The sequence below is a fragment of the Macaca fascicularis genome, chromosome 6 (genome assembly GCF_037993035.2).
Source record: "Macaca fascicularis isolate 582-1 chromosome 6, T2T-MFA8v1.1".
Classification (NCBI taxonomy): domain Eukaryota; kingdom Metazoa; phylum Chordata; class Mammalia; order Primates; family Cercopithecidae; genus Macaca; species Macaca fascicularis.
Window position 1 is genome coordinate 188,239,899 of NC_088380.1, and position 19,118 is coordinate 188,259,016.

General features: G+C 52.2%; 2 non-coding genes across 2 annotated transcripts; both read left to right on the top strand.

Moving 5' to 3' along the window:
* Positions 1–1,921: 1,921 nt before the first annotated feature.
* TRNAV-AAC (transfer RNA valine (anticodon AAC)) lies at positions 1,922–1,994 on the top strand. Its single transcript has one exon. It is a non-coding gene; the product is annotated as a tRNA-Val (tRNA).
* An 11,612-nt stretch (positions 1,995–13,606) lies between these two features.
* On the top strand, positions 13,607–13,679 carry TRNAV-AAC (transfer RNA valine (anticodon AAC)). The gene has a single exon. It is a non-coding gene; the product is annotated as a tRNA-Val (tRNA).
* The last annotated feature ends 5,439 nt before the right edge of the window (positions 13,680–19,118 follow it).

Genomic DNA, 19,118 nt, shown 5'->3' on the forward strand with positions numbered 1-19,118 from the left:
AAATGATCATCCATTGATAAATGGATAGAAAAAATGGAATATTCACACAATGTAAAATTTTATATATATATATATATATATTTATTTATTTATTTATTTATTTATTTATGTGGAGACAGGGATTCACTCTGTCATCCAGGAAGCAGTGCACTGGTGTGATTACAGCTCACTGCAGCCTTGGACTCCTGGGTCCAAGCAATCCTCCTGCCTCAGCCTCCCAGCTAGGTGGGACTACAAGCAAGCACTACCATGCCCAGTTAACTTTGTTTGTTTGTCTGTTGTAGAGATGTGGTCTTGCTGTGTTGCACAGGCTTGTGTCCAACTCCTGGCCTTAAGCAGTCCTCCTGCCTCAACCTAGCAAAGCCCTTGGATTACAGGGGTGAGCCACCATACCTGGTCTATTTGAAATGTTTAACTGAAAAATGAACAAAAATATTAGGGTCCACATATATAGTTATTTGATTTTCACCAAAGGTACCAACGCAATTCAATGTGGAAATAACGTCTTTGGGGACAATTGGTTCAGGAACAATGGAATCTCCACAGGGGAAAGAAATTAACCTTAATCCCGACTTCATACTATAACAAAAAAATTAATATGAAATAGAATTTACACTTAAACATGCAAGCTAAAATTTAAAAGTTTCCAGATTAAAAGAAAAAAAAAAATAGGAGAGTGTTTGAGGGGTGTGTGTGTGTGTGTGTTTGGAAGAGGGTCTTGCTCTGTTGTCCTGGCAGCAGTGCAGCAGTGACATCTCTACTTACTCCAGCCTCAATCTCCCATGCTCAAACGATACTCCTGCCTTAGCCTCCCGAGTAGCTACAGGAACTACAGGTGTGCGCCACCACTCCTGGCTAATTTTGGGAGTTTCTGTAGACATGGTGTCCCAATATGTTGCCCAGACTGGCCTTGAACTCATCGGATCAAACGACCCACCAGCCTCGGCGTCCCAAAGCGCTGGGATTACAGGTGTGAGCCTCCATGTCAGGCCAGTTTTGGTTGTTTGTTGTGTGTTTCTTTGTCTTTAATGGAAGATATTTAAGAGACACCTTACAGTGGAAGATTAAAAAAAATGAGTCATACACATGAAAAAAGTGCTTATCATCTTTCCTCATCAGCTAAATGCAAACTTAAACCGTGAGGAAATACTACATACCCAGAAGAATGGCTAGAAGTTAAAAAAATATCATCATAATACGTGAAAAGTACCAAATGCTGCCACGGAGGGAGCCTCACAACGCTTGCACAGTGTTGATGGGAGGAAAATAACCTCAATGTCCAACCGCAGTGGCTGCTTGGATAATCGAGAGCTCCACCAAACAATGGAACAGTGAAAATGGTGTTGTGGGCTAGTTCCTCTTTCATTCCACTCCAATTTCCCCAGGCCCACAAGCTCCAGCTCCACTCACGAACTCACGGCCTCATATTCTCCAAGCAGCTTCTTCTGAAAGTCTCTTCTCTTAGAAAACGGTGCCAGCGCGCCCCTGCTCTTCAACCCCACGCCCACTTGTCAACCCCAGACAGCTCGACTGCCTCGCATCTCTCTGAGGTCGCCACCACAGCTTCCCTCAGGACTCCCATGCCCACTTATGCCACCACGTCGGGCATGAAAACTTCCTTTTCCTGTCTCTCGCTCGCTCGCTCGCTTTTTCTTTCTTTTCTCTCTTTCGAGACAGAGTCTTGCTCTGTCTCCCAGGCTGGAGTGCAGTGGCGCAAACATAGCTTAGTGCAGCCTCGACCTCCTGGGCTCCAGCCGTCCATCCGTCTCAGCCTTCCAAGTGCTGAAACGTCCTTTTCTTGCGTGCTTATGCCCATTAGCCAAGCTCAAAGAGACGCATGGAGGAAGCTCAGAATCACCGTGAGAAATCAAATAGGGCCCGTTGTCGTGCCTCATTGTGATGGGCCTGGAGACCCAGGCGAGTTTCCGTAGTGTAGTGGTTATCACGTTCGCCTAACACGCGAAAGGTCCCCGGTTCGAAACCGGGCGGAAACAGCACTTTCTATTTTACACCTCACTACTTCAAGTTAATTACACAGACAACTAGCCTGGAACACCCCACCACTATCTCCACCTGGTTACGGAGAACAGGCCATCAAGGGTATTTATACCGTTGCCCTTCCTCAACGGTTGAGGCACCCCAGGTGGTACCTCAACTGTTGGCACCTGGGAAGAACTGAACCCACCTCACTTGCTGCGGACAGCAGCGCCGACAAACTTCGCACAAAGCCCGTCCACTGGACAGCTGCGCGCTGCCAAATGGAATCCAGATCTCGAGAAAGCGTGGGGCCCAAAGCGAGTTCCAACGTTTTGTAACCCATGGGAGGACAAAATGGAGAAATCACAAAAAGATGGTGGTGGTGGGATTCGAACCTATGCATCCGAAGACACTGCAGCCTTAATCTAGCGCCTTAGACCGCTCGGCCTTAGCTCTCTTTCTCACGGCGGTGTACTTACATATTTCTCTTCTTTATGCAACATCGCTAGGGTCCCCGAGCCAACAAGGCATTGGGGCGAATCCGCAGGGCATCGCAGAACCAACGCCTTCCAGCAGGATTCGCTGGGCCAGAGGACACAGACGGGAAAACGTTCCACCAGCGCCCGGGCAGAGAGGACTCGCAAAGCACAGGCCCCAGGATCTGCTTTGGGGGTCACTCAGAAAGTCACCCACATCGGCTGTCTTTGGGGAGCCAGCGTGAGTGATGGGGAAGCCTCCTACACTATCACGTTAAAGAAAGATTAAAAACAAAAAAACAACAACAACAACAACAAAAGAAAAAACAGGGCCGGCCGGGCGCCGTGGCTCACGCCTGTAATCTCAGCACTTTGGGAGGCTGAGGCGGGCGGATCACGAGGTCAGGAAATCGAGACCATCCTGGCTAACACGAGGAAACCCCGTCTCTACTAAAAATACAAAAACACTAGCCAGGTGAGGTGGCGGCGCCTGTAGTCCCAGCTACTCCGGAGGCTGAGGCAGGAGAATGGCAGGAACCCGGGAGGCGGAGCTTCCAGTGAGCCGAGATCTCGCCACCGCACTCCAGCCTGGGCAACACAGGGAGAATCCGTCTCATAACAAAAAAAAAAAAAAAAGTGCAAAAGCAATCCAACGGAGAAAGGATTACGTTTTCACAAAACAGTGCTGGAGCAGCCATAGGCCAAACTAATGAACCTTAGCAAAGCCTCGCAGCTGAGACAAAAATGAATCCAAAGGAGAAGGTGGGCTTGACTGTCACATTTAAAACTATACAACTTCAAAAAGACATAGGAGAAAATCTAGACCTAGAGCTGGATGAAGAGTTGTTTGACTTGACACCAGAAAAAAAAAAAAAAAAAAAGTAAGTTGGACCTCACCACAAACCAACAGTTCTCTGTGAAGACTCTGGCAGGAGGATTAGACGTTTTTGAAGTCAAGTAAAAGATCTGGGTAATCACGGGTACTTTGGCAAAAACAATGCTCTTTATCCGACACCTGAAGGTCCTGGTGTCAGAGCTTAACATCTACTCGGGAACACATTTCACAGCAGAAAAAAAAAAAAAAAGGAACGGAATGGATGTACAGGGTTTTTCTGTTTTTTTAAATTCATAAAATCATTAATGCTCACAGTTTGTTGTCTGTTTTTATTATTATTATTATTATTATTTTGAGATGGAGTGTCGCTCTGTCACCCAGGTGGATGGCAATGGCGCGATCTCGGCTCACTGCAGCCTTAGCCTCCAGGGTTCAAGCGGATTATTGTAAAAATACAATAACTTTTGTATTTTTCATAGACACAGGGTTTCCCCATGCTGCCCAGGCTGGTCTCAAACTTCCAAACCCAAGTGATCCGCCGGCCTCGGCCTCCCAAAGTGCTGCGCTTACCGGCGTGAGTCACCGCATCCGATCTTTCGTGTTTCCTTTTTAAGTGAGAGTGTAGAAGGCTTCTCCTGTTCTCATGCCCACTCCGCAAAGGGGTCGGCTGCAGTGACTTCCTAAGTGACCCTCCCAAAGCAGGTTCTTAGGCCTGCGCTTCGCATATCTTCTCTGCGAGGGCGCTCGTGCAGCGGATTCCCAGCCGGCGCCTCTGGCCCAGGAAATCCTGCTGGAAGCTGCGGTTGTTCTGCAGTGCCCTGTGGATTCGCCCCAGTGCCCTGCTGCTCTAGGGATCCTGGGGACGCTGTACACGGAAGGAAAACACACAAGCAGACCCGACGAAGAAGGTAGTGTGGCTGAGCCATTCTAAGGTCCTGGATCCAGGCTCCAGTCGCTTCGGAGACGTGGGTTCGAATCCCAGCTTGTTGAGACTGCTCCCCTTTTCCCAACGGGTTTCAAAAAAAAAAAATCGTTGGAACTCACCGTCGCCCCACGCTTGCGCGGGATCAGAGATTCCATTTGGCAGCGCACAGCTCTCCAGTGGACGGGCTCTGCGCCAAGGTCGTCAGCCCTGGTGTCTACAGCAAGTGAGGTGGGTTCAGTCCTTCCTAGGTGGCGATGGTCGAGGCGGGAAGGCAACGGTGTAGACGTCCTTTCCTCCGCGCACCTCTGTACCCAGGTGGAGATAGCGGCAGGATGTTCTAGTACCCGATGTCATAAATTTGAAGTAATGAAGAAAAAAACGGAAAAAGCTGTTACTGCCCGGTTTCAAAACGGGAACCTTTTGCGTGTTAGGTGACATGGGACTTTATGATACTTGCTTCATTTTTGTGTATGCTTGAAATTTTCTATAATTAATGGCTTAAAAAGCTAACAGGCCAGGTTTTTGCCAACTACCATACCTAATCCTTTGCTATTAAACGGTCCGTTCAGTTTCTGGGGAGATTTGGGGGCATACATGCGATGAATCTGCATTTCAATCAGGTAGGTCAATGTTTTCTTTGCCTGTGTGAATATGAAGAATTGCTTTAAGCCAAGCCTGGTGGCTCACGCCTGTAATCCCAGCTACTTGGAAGGTTGAGGTGGGAGGGTCACTGGAGCCCAAGAGTTTGGAGTTGCAGTGAGCTACGATCATGTCACTGCACTCTAGCCTGGGCGACACGGAGACCCTGTCTCTAAAAATTAAAACTTTTTAACTTACACCTGGGCAGGGGGCTCACGCCTGTAATCCCAGCACTTTGGGAGGCCAAGGCGGGCAGATCACTTGAGCCCAGGCATTCGAGACCAGCCTGGGCAACATAGCGAGATCCCGGCTCTATAAATAAGTAAAACATAAAATAAAAAGAATTAAATTTAAAAACTGTTTCGCACCTGCATTTGGAAAGACTGCATATGTGTTTGTGTAATGTATGAAAACTAAGCTGGCCTCTCCAAAACAGAAAGCCTCGGATCCGTCCTGACCACATTGTGCTCCATAGTCTGACCCTCCCACACCCTACAGGAGTATCTGCTGCTGTCAGTGAGGTCAGCGCCCTTCCCTACCCAGGAAAACCAACGGCCACTGGAGGGCAGCAGAGAGCCACGATCCCAACCAGCCCGGGACAGAAGCAGCTTTTTGTCTGTTTTTCTTTAAGTAACCTGTGCCTTCCCGTGGGTCTGAAATAGCCAGAGACGTGGCCGTGCAGACGAATCCAGTGCCGGTGGAGGAGAGAGGGGAGCGGGGTGCATTGTACTCCAGCCTCCGACCTGCTGCCCTTGGCAAGGCTGCCAGCCTCTCTGTGCATGGGCGTCCTGATCTGTCACATGGGGGTAATAACAGCATGGACTGCAGGGGGCTGGCGACAGTAAAGAGAGTGGGGTGCGTGGCGGCAGCGCAGGCCAGCCCAGGAGGACCCGGTGGGAGCTCCTACTGACTCCGGAGAGGATTAGCAGGGGCCCCGCTGAGGACAGCCTGGGGGAGGTGCAGGGAAGGGGCTCGCGGGAGGGTGGTGGGAAACACCTGCAGGCAGAGGGTGGGTGTGATTCTGGGGACCTCAAAAGCCACACCCAGAGCCAGGGGGCGCTGCAAGGCAGGGGCTGCAGCGGGGAATTTCCCATGCCTGAGATCCCCGTGGGCAAGGCCCCCTCCTCAAACCCACAGCCATCCCCAGGCCCAACTTTCAGGGGTGCTGGGAGGTCTGCCTGTCTCCCAAAGACCCACTGTAGTCACTGGCAGACTGGGAACTGCATGAGGGTGACCCAGGAAGGCAGGTCTGGGACTCTCTGGAGAAGGCAACCATGCTCTCAGCAAGCCTTTTCCAGGGCCGTCTGTCTGTGTGGTCCTGAGCTGACACCCGAGGATGACTCCCCACCCTCCACACATGGCAAAGTGCAATAGTAGCACCCTGGCCATGGCACGCTCACAGCCCCACCAGCACAGAAATGCAGGGAGCAGGGGCACCCAGGGAGTGGACCAAGGTTTCGGCCTGTGGCAGGCCCTGAGCTCAGAAGGATGCAGGGGCTTTGCCCAAACCCATGCTAGGTGCAGGCTAGGGGGCCGCTCCAGGAGGAGGAAGAGCCCCGGGCGGATGAGGGGAGAGGCTGGTTCTGAATGTGTGGGAGACGCAGCCGGAGCCTGATGACTGAAAAGCAAGTAGAGGCTGGGGCTTCCTAGGAGGCAGTGAGGAGGGGGCAGCCCAGACCCAGTGAGATCACACCTAGGATGTCCCCAAGAAACCCTCAGGGGTGGGGGCAGGACGTGCATCGTCACTGGGGGAGGAGCAGGGCGTGCATCGTCACTGGGGGTGGGGCCAGGATGGGCATGGTCACTGGGGGTGGGCAGCCGTGTGGATGAGCCCAGAGACCAGTGGGGAAAAGGGAGATGTGCCCAAGATTGACATCCAGAGGCGCCCACACCCTTACACACCCAGGTGCCCTGGCACGCACAGCCCTGCTCACACAGACGTGGGAGAGGGAATGACTGAGTGTGCGCACAGCAGGGAACAGATAAATGAATTTAAAGACATAGGATAAGTTTAAAAGCTAAAGAAGGGCCCTGTGCAGGCCAATCCTGAGTGGAAATGAATGCAGGAGTCCAGTTACCCCTGCTGAGAGGGGAAAACCGGTGTTTTAAACTCAGGACCTAGAGTCCGGTGATCAGGAGGAAAGAGGTTCCAGATAAGACCCGGATGAGGAACCTCCTCACCCCCTCCTTCCCCCAGAGACTAGAGCAGAGGGGGAGGCCCACAGGCAGCACAGCCTTCAACTCCTGGTTTCCCCAGAAGACGCTGTGCGCATTTGACCAAGTGACCCCAGAGGCCCCCTCCAGGACACTGTGACAATTTATACCAATCTGCCTTTTGATCCTTGAGCGCTCCTCTTTGCGGGCCAGCTCACATGATGACAATGGCTCTTCTGGCCAACTTACCCAGACTCTGTCCTGAGGAGTAAGCAGGGCCCCATCTACCCAGGGCCCTCCCTGTCTTCTGGAACACCCTGCGAGTCCTTCTGAGACAGTGGCCAGCTTTGCCCCAGCCCAGAGCAGCTGAGCCAGTGATGGAATGACTCTGATGACAGACAGTTGTGAGCTCCTGCTGTGGCCCAGGCCCAGGGCTCTAGGGGTCAAGGAGTCAGGAAGAAGAGCCGTGCCACGGGGGATGCCGGCAGGGGGATGTTTGGGGGTGGGTGCCCTATCTCAGTCACATGGGCCACCTTCTCCACCTGTACTGAAGAACAGCCCAGAAAATTGGCTCTTTATCTTGGCTTCACTCACTCTGCTGAGGGGCGGGATATTCAGCAGAGATCTTAGAAACAGGATGAATCTCAGGGACAGGAAAGCTGAGAGTTTAGAGCCAGCAGGGACCCTTGAGATCATCTCATTCACCCTCATCTTGTTGATGTGAAAACAGGCTGAGATGGGAGTGGCTGGCCTGTGGTCACGGAGCACGTCTTTAAACTGGCCCTCGGCCTGGGTATGCATCGCCTCCAGAAACACACAACACTGGAAATGAATCCAGATGGCTTTCCAAATGGGCAAAGGCAGCGTCAACCCGGTTTCTCCTCCTGGACGCATTGGAACAACCAGTAAAAGAGGACCCAGAAGATCACTTCCTCCCACCTCCAGCCTAAGGCGACACTTTTGAACCTCCACCCCCCTCACACCCCCCAGAGCCTCCATTTGCAGTTTGGACTCTGCCTTTCTGTTCACCTGGAGATCTCAGGCCTGAAAAGTCTTACTATGGTGGAATCGTGTTTCCCTCAAAGTTCATCTTAGCACTCCAACCCTCTTCACCTCAAAATGTGACTGTATTTGGCCATAGGGCTTTTAAAGAGGTGGTCACAGTAAAATGAGGTCCCTATGGTGGACCCCAATCCAACCTGACTGGTGTCCTTAGAAGAAGAGGAAATGTGGACACACGGGGCCAACATGGGTGCAGGTGCACAGACAAAACACCACGTGTGGACACAGAGAGAAGGCGGCCACCTGCAGGCCAAAAAGGGAAGCCTCGGCAGAAACAAGCCTCCATGTGCCCTGATCCTGGACTCACAGCCTCAGACCTGGGAGAAAATGACCATCTGTAGTTGAAGCCCCAGGCTGGGATATTTTGTTCTGGCAGCCCTAGGAAACTCCTCCAGACGTTTTCACAGACGGCCCTGGCACTCCCAGGCCCATGCCCAGGGTGAAACCTCCAGGAAACCCAAGCCCAGCGCGACCTCCCAGTCACAGGTGAAGGGCTGCCTGGCTGGCTGCTGCCCACACAGGCTCACAGCTCACAGGGAGCCGGGTCTGAAGCCCCATCCGCTCAGAGGCGCCTTCTCCAGAAAGCCCGAGGGAAGATGCCACCATCGCAGCTCTTCACACCGCTGTCCCTCTCTGAGCTCCAGCCTCACCCCATCCAGGACCCAGTGTAACATACGGGTGGGTTTGGGAAACCAAGGAGCACGCGGGCTGCCTCTGTGCTCAGACCAGTCCTGAGAGGGGGTGGCCCCATGGGTTTCCCCAATAGCCGGCCCATCCGGGCAGGCGGCCTCTAGGGCTGTGTAGGGGCTACCAGGGCGACAGTACCACCCCCACCCCTGGCAGAGGAGAGGTCCAGAAGAAAGAGGCAGTTCCCGCTCCTGCGAGGGGACAGCGGCGCCGCCCTGCGCTCAGGCGCGCCGGGCCGGTCTCCCTGGAGCCGTTGCGGGAAGGCGCAGGGACCCCGGCTTCGGGCCAGCCGCGGAGGCTCCAGGTCCTCTCCCCGGGCGCGCCAGCTGCGAGCGAGCTGGGGCGGCGTCGGCCTGGGGGACTCCCGCGAGCGGACTCGCAGGCTGGAGAAGTTCCTGGGCGCGACCAGGGGACGCGCTGCGTTTCCCAACGGACGTCCCCGCTCCGCGGCAGCCCAGAGGCGGTTCCTTGAATCCCTGATAGAAACTCTCCCGATACGGAGCCCTGGAGGGAGGCGCCGGCCCTGGAAAGGGAGGCAGAGGCCGCTGCTCCCAAGGCGGGAGCCAAGGACGAGGAGCGGGTCCAGCGCGGCCTGCGCTGGCTTGTGGGAGCCGCTGAGATGGGGCTGAACCCGGGCTCTTCCCGGACACAAACCAGAAGCCGAGGCAAACGGGCCACCTCTCAAGGCTTGTCTCCTTCATGCGGCTGCAGGGAGGACGCACCGTCCTCGCCCAGCCTCCTGCTCCGCCCCTGCAGCCCCCGCACCCGCCTTTCCCTTGCAGCTGCGTGCGCCCAGCGCCGCCTCTTCCACATCTCCCTGGGCGGAGGCCCCTCTCCATCGCGCAGTGCCGTCCACCCTTGTCCGCCTGTGCGGCCTCGGTCTTCCCTTGTTCCTCACCCCAACCCTTCCCCTCTGGGGAGAAGGATCCTTCCGTTTTGTGTCCCTCATGCTGTGTCCCCTGGGCCTGGAACTGAGCTGCCTTGGCACAGCTGTGAATTCAGTGAGTGTTTCTTCAGTCTTACCTAGTGCTAGTGCGTGTGTTAATTGCTCTAACCCTCGTCATCCACCTGTAAGAAAGGCGCTGCTCTCACCCCATTCTACAGACAAGGAACTGCCACCTCCAGGGGTTGTGTAACTCGCACCCTGACAGCCAGCGAAGGAGCTCACCACCCCCCAAACACACACACACAGGCGGCCCCTGCAGAGGGCCAGCACGTTCAACGCCACGACCCTTCTGCAGCCCCGAGCGCTCGTCAACAGAAGCTTTTGTCTTCTAGATTTAAAAAGACAGCTGTGGAAAATAAAAACCAGTGCCCCCATCTCCTCAAGGACCAGTACTTTGCACATCACACCCAAAACACAGCAGCACACTCCGGCCCCTCCTGCAGACACACACTATTGGGTGGACGTCCTCGTGTTGACCATAAACTGGATCCTATAACGGATGCTCGTTTCGTCTCTGTAACATGCATTTTTAGTTTCTTAAACTCATCCATTGGCAAGGTCTCTATTTCGGCGGTTCTGGATTGGATGACTTCCATCGACCCCTCCTGGATTCAGTCTCGCGGTGGTGGGTCACCTCCTTCATTTACTTGGCATCCCCGTAAATTTACTCACATTTAGATTATTTATACAACTACTTTACCTTGATTACAAGCAACACTAGCAAGACCTTCAAGTTTCAAGGTGCAAGTTACCTGCCCTCCAAGGCTGCGGTAAAGCATTATGCAAACTTTTTTTTTTTTTTTTTTTTGAGACGGAGTCTCACGCTGTTGCCCAGGCTGGAGTGCAGTATGCAAACTTTAATTATGCTCTGGGTCACAGGAATCGTTTTGCACAATGCAACTGTCACCTGAGCTGATCCCAGGGAAACACTAACTGCCTGTTGCTGTGTTTGGGGATTTGCTTTTATGGTTTAGCATTCTATAACAACTTTATTGGGGTACAATTCAATGCAATAAAATCCACTCATTGTAAGTCTACAGCTCAATGATTTTTAATCTCTGCAAACATCACCACAATCCACTTTTAGGACAGTTCCTTTGCCAGAAAAATTTCCAGCATGTCCATCTGCAGCCAGCCCTGGTCTCGGCCTCAGCCCTAGACAGAAGTGATCTGCCTTCTCTCTGTTTTAATCTGCTTTGTCTGGAAATGTCATATAAATAAACAGTAGTAGTGGAATTGCTACTCCTAGTGGAATTCCACTCCTAGGTATACATGAAAAAGAGTTGAAAACATGTATTCATGTAAAAAATTGTACACATAATGTTCATAGGATTATTATTCATCATAGCAAAAAACTGGAAAGAAGGGTGGGCAAGGTGGCTCACACCTATAATCCCAGCACTTGAGGAAGCCAAGGCGGGTGAGCTGCTGGAGACCAAGAGTTTTAGACCAGTCTGGGCAACATAGTGAACCTGTCTCTACAAAAAATACAAAAAGTAGCCACATCTGGTGGTGGGCACCTATGGTACCAGCTACTTGTGAGGCTGAGGTGGGAGGATCACTTGAAACAAGGAGGCAGAGGTTGCAGTGAGCTGTCATGGCACCACTGTTCTTCAGCCTGGGTGACAGAGTGAGAACCTGTCTTAAAATAAATAAATAAATAGGCTGGGCACGGTGGCTCACGCCTGTAATCCCAGCACTTTGGGAGGCTGAGGCACGCGAATCACAAAGTCAGGAGATGGAGAAATCCTGGCCAACTTGCTGAAACTCCGTCTCTACAAATAAAACAAAAAATGAGTCGGGTGTAGTGGCGCACGCCTGTAGTCCCAGCTACTCTGCAGGCTGAAGCAGGAGAATCCTTTGAACCCGGGAGGCAGAGATTGCAGTGAGCTGAGATTGCAACACTGCACTCCAGCCTGGTGACAGAGCAAGACTCCATCTCGAAATAAAATAAAATAAGTAGTGGAAAAAAAAATAAATGATCATCCATTGATAAATGGATAGAAAAAATGGAATATTCACACAATGTAAAATTTTATATATATATATATATTTATTTATTTATTTATTTATTTATTTATTTATTTATTTATGTGGAGACAGGGATTCACTCTGTTATCCAGGAAGCAGTGCACTGGTGTGATTACAGCTCACTGCAGCCTTGGACTCCTGGGTCCAAGCAATCCTCCTGCCTCAGCCTCCCAGCTAGGTGGGACTACAAGCAAGCACTACCATGCCCAGTTAACTTTGTTTGTTTGTCTGTTGTAGAGATGTGGTCTTGCTGTGTTGCACAGGCTTGTGTCCAACTCCTGGCCTTAAGCAGTCCTCCTGCCTCAACCTAGCAAAGCCCTTGGATTACAGGGGTGAGCCACCATACCTGGTCTATTTGAAATGTTTAACTGAAAAATGAACAAAAATATTAGGGTCCACATATATAGTTATTTGATTTTCACCAAAGGTACCAACGCAATTCAATGTGGAAATAACGTCTTTGGGGACAATTGGTTCAGGAACAATGGAATCTCCACAGGGGAAAGAAATTAACCTTAATCCCGACTTCATACTATAACAAAAAAATTAATATGAAATAGAATTTACACTTAAACATGCAAGCTAAAATTTAAAAGTTTCCAGATTAAAAGAAAAAAAAAAATAGGAGAGTGTTTGAGGGGTGTGTGTGTGTGTGTGTTTGGAAGAGGGTCTTGCTCTGTTGTCCTGGCAGCAGTGCAGCAGTGACATCTCTACTTACTCCAGCCTCAATCTCCCATGCTCAAACGATACTCCTGCCTTAGCCTCCCGAGTAGCTACAGGAACTACAGGTGTGCGCCACCACTCCTGGCTAATTTTGGGAGTTTCTGTAGACATGGTGTCCCAATATGTTGCCCAGACTGGCCTTGAACTCATCGGATCAAACGACCCACCAGCCTCGGCGTCCCAAAGCGCTGGGATTACAGGTGTGAGCCTCCATGTCAGGCCAGTTTTGGTTGTTTGTTGTGTGTTTCTTTGTCTTTAATGGAAGATATTTAAGAGACACCTTACAGTGGAAGATTAAAAAAAATGAGTCATACACATGAAAAAAGTGCTTATCATCTTTCCTCATCAGCTAAATGCAAACTTAAACCGTGAGGAAATACTACATACCCAGAAGAATGGCTAGAAGTTAAAAAAATATCATCATAATACGTGAAAAGTACCAAATGCTGCCACGGAGGGAGCCTCACAACGCTTGCACAGTGTTGATGGGAGGAAAATAACCTCAATGTCCAACCGCAGTGGCTGCTTGGATAATCGAGAGCTCCACCAAACAATGGAACAGTGAAAATGGTGTTGTGGGCTAGTTCCTCTTTCATTCCACTCCAATTTCCCCAGGCCCACAAGCTCCAGCTCCACTCACGAACTCACGGCCTCATATTCTCCAAGCAGCTTCTTCTGAAAGTCTCTTCTCTTAGAAAACGGTGCCAGCGCGCCCCTGCTCTTCAACCCCACGCCCACTTGTCAACCCCAGACAGCTCGACTGCCTCGCATCTCTCTGAGGTCGCCACCACAGCTTCCCTCAGGACTCCCATGCCCACTTATGCCACCACGTCGGGCATGAAAACTTCCTTTTCCTGTCTCTCGCTCGCTCGCTCGCTTTTTCTTTCTTTTCTCTCTTTCGAGACAGAGTCTTGCTCTGTCTCCCAGGCTGGAGTGCAGTGGCGCAAACATAGCTTAGTGCAGCCTCGACCTCCTGGGCTCCAGCCGTCCATCCGTCTCAGCCTTCCAAGTGCTGAAACGTCCTTTTCTTGCGTGCTTATGCCCATTAGCCAAGCTCAAAGAGACGCATGGAGGAAGCTCAGAATCACCGTGAGAAATCAAATAGGGCCCGTTGTCGTGCCTCATTGTGATGGGCCTGGAGACCCAGGCGAGTTTCCGTAGTGTAGTGGTTATCACGTTCGCCTAACACGCGAAAGGTCCCCGGTTCGAAACCGGGCGGAAACAGCACTTTCTATTTTACACCTCACTACTTCAAGTTAATTACACAGACAACTAGCCTGGAACACCCCACCACTATCTCCACCTGGTTACGGAGAACAGGCCATCAAGGGTATTTATACCGTTGCCCTTCCTCAACGGTTGAGGCACCCCAGGTGGTACCTCAACTGTTGGCACCTGGGAAGAACTGAACCCACCTCACTTGCTGCGGACAGCAGCGCCGACAAACTTCGCACAAAGCCCGTCCACTGGACAGCTGCGCGCTGCCAAATGGAATCCAGATCTCGAGAAAGCGTGGGGCCCAAAGCGAGTTCCAACGTTTTGTAACCCATGGGAGGACAAAATGGAGAAATCACAAAAAGATGGTGGTGGTGGGATTCGAACCTATGCATCCGAAGACACTGCAGCCTTAATCTAGCGCCTTAGACCGCTCGGCCTTAGCTCTCTTTCTCACGGCGGTGTACTTACATATTTCTCTTCTTTATGCAACATCGCTAGGGTCCCCGAGCCAACAAGGCATTGGGGCGAATCCGCAGGGCATCGCAGAACCAACGCCTTCCAGCAGGATTCGCTGGGCCAGAGGACACAGACGGGAAAACGTTCCACCAGCGCCCGGGCAGAGAGGACTCGCAAAGCACAGGCCCCAGGATCTGCTTTGGGGGTCACTCAGAAAGTCACCCACATCGGCTGTCTTTGGGGAGCCAGCGTGAGTGATGGGGAAGCCTCCTACACTATCACGTTAAAGAAAGATTAAAAACAAAAAAACAACAACAACAACAACAAAAGAAAAAACAGGGCCGGCCGGGCGCCGTGGCTCACGCCTGTAATCTCAGCACTTTGGGAGGCTGAGGCGGGCGGATCACGAGGTCAGGAAATCGAGACCATCCTGGCTAACACGAGGAAACCCCGTCTCTACTAAAAATACAAAAACACTAGCCAGGTGAGGTGGCGGCGCCTGTAGTCCCAGCTACTCCGGAGGCTGAGGCAGGAGAATGGCAGGAACCCGGGAGGCGGAGCTTCCAGTGAGCCGAGATCTCGCCACCGCACTCCAGCCTGGGCAACACAGGGAGAATCCGTCTCATAACAAAAAAAAAAAAAAAGTGCAAAAGCAATCCAACGGAGAAAGGATTACGTTTTCACAAAACAGTGCTGGAGCAGCCATAGGCCAAACTAATGAACCTTAGCAAAGCCTCGCAGCTGAGACAAAAATGAATCCAAAGGAGAAGGTGGGCTTGACTGTCACATTTAAAACTATACAACTTCAAAAAGACATAGGAGAAAATCTAGACCTAGAGCTGGATGAAGAGTTGTTTGACTTGACACCAGAAAAAAAAAAAAAAAAAAGTAAGTTGGACCTCACCACAAACCAACAGTTCTCTGTGAAGACTCTGGCAGGAGGATTAGACGTTTTTGAAGTCAAGTAAAAGATCTGGGTAATCACGGGTACTTTGGCAAAAACAATGCTCTTTATCCGACACCTGAAGGTCCTGGTGTCAGAGCTTAACATCTACTCGGGAACACATTTCACAGCAGAAAAAAAAAAAAAAAGGAACGGAATGGATGTACAGGGTTTTTCTGTTTTTTTAAATTCATAAAATCATTAATGCTCACAGTTTGTTGTCTGTTTTTATTATTATTATTATTATTATTTTGAGATGGAGTGTCGCTCTGTCACCCAGGTGGATGGCAATGGCGCGATCTCGGCTCACTGCAGCCTTAGCCTCCAGGGTTCAAGCGGATTATTGTAAAAATACAATAACTTTTGTATTTTTCATAGACACAGGGTTTCCCCATGCTGCCCAGGCTGGTCTCAAACTTCCAAACCCAAGTGATCCGCCGGCCTCGGCCTCCCAAAGTGCTGCGCTTACCGGCGTGAGTCACCGCATCCGATCTTTCGTGTTTCCTTTTTAAGTGAGAGTGTAGAAGGCTTCTCCTGTTCTCATGCCCACTCCGCAAAGGGGTCGGCTGCAGTGACTTCCTAAGTGACCCTCCCAAAGCAGGTTCTTAGGCCTGCGCTTCGCATATCTTCTCTGCGAGGGCGCTCGTGCAGCGGATTCCCAGCCGGCGCCTCTGGCCCAGGAAATCCTGCTGGAAGCTGCGGTTGTTCTGCAGTGCCCTGTGGATTCGCCCCAGTGCCCTGCTGCTCTAGGGATCCTGGGGACGCTGTACACGGAAGGAAAACACACAAGCAGACCCGACGAAGAAGGTAGTGTGGCTGAGCCATTCTAAGGTCCTGGATCCAGGCTCCAGTCGCTTCGGAGACGTGGGTTCGAATCCCAGCTTGTTGAGACTGCTCCCCTTTTCCCAACGGGTTTCAAAAAAAAAAAATCGTTGGAACTCACCGTCGCCCCACGCTTGCGCGGGATCAGAGATTCCATTTGGCAGCGCACAGCTCTCCAGTGGACGGGCTCTGCGCCAAGGTCGTCAGCCCTGGTGTCTACAGCAAGTGAGGTGGGTTCAGTCCTTCCTAGGTGGCGATGGTCGAGGCGGGAAGGCAACGGTGTAGACGTCCTTTCCTCCGCGCACCTCTGTACCCAGGTGGAGATAGCGGCAGGATGTTCTAGTACCCGATGTCATAAATTTGAAGTAATGAAGAAAAAAACGGAAAAAGCTGTTACTGCCCGGTTTCAAAACGGGAACCTTTTGCGTGTTAGGTGACATGGGACTTTATGATACTTGCTTCATTTTTGTGTATGCTTGAAATTTTCTATAATTAATGGCTTAAAAAGCTAACAGGCCAGGTTTTTGCCAACTACCATACCTAATCCTTTGCTATTAAACGGTCCGTTCAGTTTCTGGGGAGATTTGGGGGCATACATGCGATGAATCTGCATTTCAATCAGGTAGGTCAATGTTTTCTTTGCCTGTGTGAATATGAAGAATTGCTTTAAGCCAAGCCTGGTGGCTCACGCCTGTAATCCCAGCTACTTGGAAGGTTGAGGTGGGAGGGTCACTGGAGCCCAAGAGTTTGGAGTTGCAGTGAGCTACGATCATGTCACTGCACTCTAGCCTGGGCGACACGGAGACCCTGTCTCTAAAAATTAAAACTTTTTAACTTACACCTGGGCAGGGGGCTCACGCCTGTAATCCCAGCACTTTGGGAGGCCAAGGCGGGCAGATCACTTGAGCCCAGGCATTCGAGACCAGCCTGGGCAACATAGCGAGATCCCGGCTCTATAAATAAGTAAAACATAAAATAAAAAGAATTAAATTTAAAAACTGTTTCGCACCTGCATTTGGAAAGACTGCATATGTGTTTGTGTAATGTATGAAAACTAAGCTGGCCTCTCCAAAACAGAAAGCCTCGGATCCGTCCTGACCACATTGTGCTCCATAGTCTGACCCTCCCACACCCTACAGGAGTATCTGCTGCTGTCAGTGAGGTCAGCGCCCTTCCCTACCCAGGAAAACCAACGGCCACTGGAGGGCAGCAGAGAGCCACGATCCCAACCAGCCCGGGACAGAAGCAGCTTTTTGTCTGTTTTTCTTTAAGTAACCTGTGCCTTCCCGTGGGTCTGAAATAGCCAGAGACGTGGCCGTGCAGACGAATCCAGTGCCGGTGGAGGAGAGAGGGGAGCGGGGTGCATTGTACTCCAGCCTCCGACCTGCTGCCCTTGGCAAGGCTGCCAGCCTCTCTGTGCATGGGCGTCCTGATCTGTCACATGGGGGTAATAACAGCATGGACTGCAGGGGGCTGGCGACAGTAAAGAGAGTGGGGTGCGTGGCGGCAGCGCAGGCCAGCCCAGGAGGACCCGGTGGGAGCTCCCACTGACTACGGAGAGGATTAGCAGGGGCCCCGCTGAGGACAGCCTGGGGGAGGTGCGGGGAAGGGGCTCGCGGGAGGGTGGTGGGAAACACCTGCAGGCAGAGGGTGGGTGTGATTCTGGGGACCTCAAAAGCCACACCCACAGCCAGGGGGCGCTGCAAGGCAGGGGCTGCAGCGGGGAACTTCCCATGCCTGAGGTCCCCGTGGGCAAGGCCCCCTCCTCAAACCCACAGCCATCCCCAGGCCCAACTTTCAGGGGTGCTGGGAGGTCTGCCTGTCTCCCAAAGACCCACTGTAGTCACTGGCAGACTGGGACCTGCATGAGGGTGACCCAGGAAGGCAGGTCTGGGACTCTCTGGAGAAGGCAACCATGCTCTCAGCAAGCCTGTTCCAGGGCCATCTATCTGTGTGGTCCTGAGCTGACACCCGAGGATGACTCCCCACCCTCCACACATGGCAAAGTGCAATAGTAGCACCCTGGCCATGGCACGCTCACAGCCCCACCAGCACAGAACTGCAGGGAGCAGGGGCACACAGGGAGTGGACGAAGGTTTCGGCCTGTGGCAGGCCCTGAGCTCAGAAGGATGCAGGGGCTTTGCCCAAACCCATGCTAGGTGCAGGCTAGGGGGCCGCTCCAGGAGGAGGAAGAGCCCTGGGCGGAATAGGGGAGAGGCTGGTTCTGAATGTGGGGGAGCCGGATGCCTGATGACTGAAAAGTGAGCAGGGGCTGGGGCTTCCTAGGAGGCAGTGAGGAGGGGGCAGCCCAGACCCAGTGAGATCACACCTAGGATGTCCCCAAGAAACCCTCAGGGGTGGGGGCAGGACGTGCATTGTCACTGGGGGAGGAGCAGGGCGTGCATCGTCACTGGGGGTGAGGCCAGGATGGGCATGGTCACTGGGGGTGGGCAGCCATGTGGATGAGCCCAGAGACCAGTGGGGAAAAGGGAGATGTGCCCAAGATTGATGTCTAGAGGTGCCCACACCCTCACAAACCCAGGTGCCCTGGCACGCACAGCCCTGCTCACACAGACGTGGGAGTGGGGATGACTGAGTGTGCGCACAGCAGGGAACAGATAAATGAATTTAAAGACATAGGATAAGTTTAAAGGCTAAAGAAGGGCCCTGTGCAGGCCAATCCTGAGTGGAAATGAATGCAGGAGTCCAGTTACCCCTGCTGAGAGGGGAAAACTGGTGTTTTAAACTCAGGACCTAGAGTCCGGTGATCAGGAGGAAAGAGGTTCCAGATAAGACCCGGATGAGGAACCTCCTCACCCCCTCCTTCTCCCAGAGACTAGAGCAGAGGGGGAGGCCCACAGGCAGCACAGCCTTCAACTCCTGGTTTCCCCAGAAGACGCTGTGGGCATTTGACCAAGTAACCTCTGAAGCCCCCTCCAGGACACTGTGACAATTTATACCAATCTGCACTTTTACTCCTTGAGCTCTCGTCTTTGCGAGCCAGCTCACATGATGACAATGGCTCTTCTGGTCAACTTACCCAGACTCTGTCCTGAGAGGAGTAAGCAGGGCCCAGTCTACCCAGGGCCCTCCCTGTCTTCTGGAACACCCTATGAGTCCTTCTGAGACAGTGGCCAGCTTTGCCCTACCCCAGAGCAGCTGAGCCAGCGGTGGAATGACTCTACTGACAGACAGCTGTGAGCTCCTGCTGTGGCCCAGGCCCA